This window comes from Tenrec ecaudatus, chromosome 17, assembly GCF_050624435.1.
Source record: "Tenrec ecaudatus isolate mTenEca1 chromosome 17, mTenEca1.hap1, whole genome shotgun sequence".
Lineage (NCBI taxonomy): Eukaryota > Metazoa > Chordata > Mammalia > Afrosoricida > Tenrecidae > Tenrec > Tenrec ecaudatus.
The window spans coordinates 39,389,199-39,390,732 of record NC_134546.1 but is presented as its reverse complement, the minus strand read 5'-3'; positions in this window follow the sequence as shown (position 1 = coordinate 39,390,732).

Below are 1,534 nucleotides of genomic sequence, written 5' to 3'. Positions count from 1 at the left end.
CGGATAGGACACAATATGACAAAATAACGATGTATAAATTACCAAGGGCACATTGGGAGGGGTGAGCGGGGAGGGAGGGGAAAAAAAAGAGGACCTGATGCAAAGGGCTTAAGTGGAGAGCGAATGCTTTGAGAATGATTGGGGTGGGAATGTATGGATGTGCTTTATACAATTGATGTATGTATATGTATGGATTGTGATAAGAGTTGTGTGAGTCCCTAATAAAATGTAAAAAAAGAAAAAAAAGATTTATCGCCTGAGAAATTCTGTGCGGGCAGTTCTATGCTGTCCTACAAAAACCCTCAACAACCAAGTCCCCTGCCGTACAGCCAGCCCCCATGCAGAGGACTGTGGATCCCCAGACTAACTCTTTATGAGGGCAGATAGTCTCTCCCACGGAGCAGCTGGCGACTTGAACCCCCGACCTTGTGGTTAGCAGTCCCACACTTATCCAATAGTGACCCCAGGGCTCCCGTGCTGTCCCACAGGGTCACTGTAAGTTGGAAAAGACTCAACTGCATTGGGTTTGGTGATTTTTGTTTTATATTATAAATGGGGAAGATAAAAGGACATCAAAGGAGACAAGGTTTCTACATGTCACTTGACTTAGTAAATGATTTCACCAGTAGATTATGATAAATTATGTATCATAATGTAATATCTAGAGCAACCTCTAACAAGTCTATGCAAGGAGGAACTCTCCAAAACACCATAGATAATCAAATTCCCCCTACCACCAAGCTGATGCCTACAGAACAGGGTAGAATTTCCCTGTGAGTTACTGAGACCATAACCATTCATGGGAGTAGAAAGTTCTGCCTTTCTCCTGAGGAGTGGATGGTGGTTTTGAACTGCTGACCCTTTAGATTAAGCAGCCAACTCCTATCAAATTGGGATTCTAACAAATAAACATTAAATGTAACTCACAGAAAGGCAGGAGGGAAAATAGAGAGCAGAGAGAAAACAAAACAAAAGCCAGACATAATCTATAACAAAACAGTAATTAAAATGTGAATGGCCTAAATACAGAAATTACAAGACAGAGATGTATGACAATTAGCCTTTATTTGAATGGAATGAGCAGCTAATTGCCTCTGTGTATAGTTGCCTCCTTTGCCATGAAACCACAACTGGATGCTACTCAGCTATCATTATTGAGTGCTTTGATCAAAGATTACGTAGTAGAATCCTGATTAAAAGGGGAGAAATGCAGAACAGGCTTTTCTCACATAATCCATATCTTGGGAAGCTTAAATTAAACGAATCTCCAAAACAACAGTCCAGAGAGAATCTTTAAACCTTAAAATATCCCTGGAATTCTGTAAACAAAGAGTACTTCAGCTTAACGAGTTAAGGATGTCTCATCATCCTCTTCTAATGGGATCAACTGGAAACAGCAACTCAGAAGACTGGATAGGATCAGACAGCTCCTTTTCAATATAGCAAAATGATTGCGTGGTATGATATGAGAATTATAGGTCAATACATATGTTTTATGAAAGATTAGAGAGGGCGTGGGCTTACGTTACTGGGG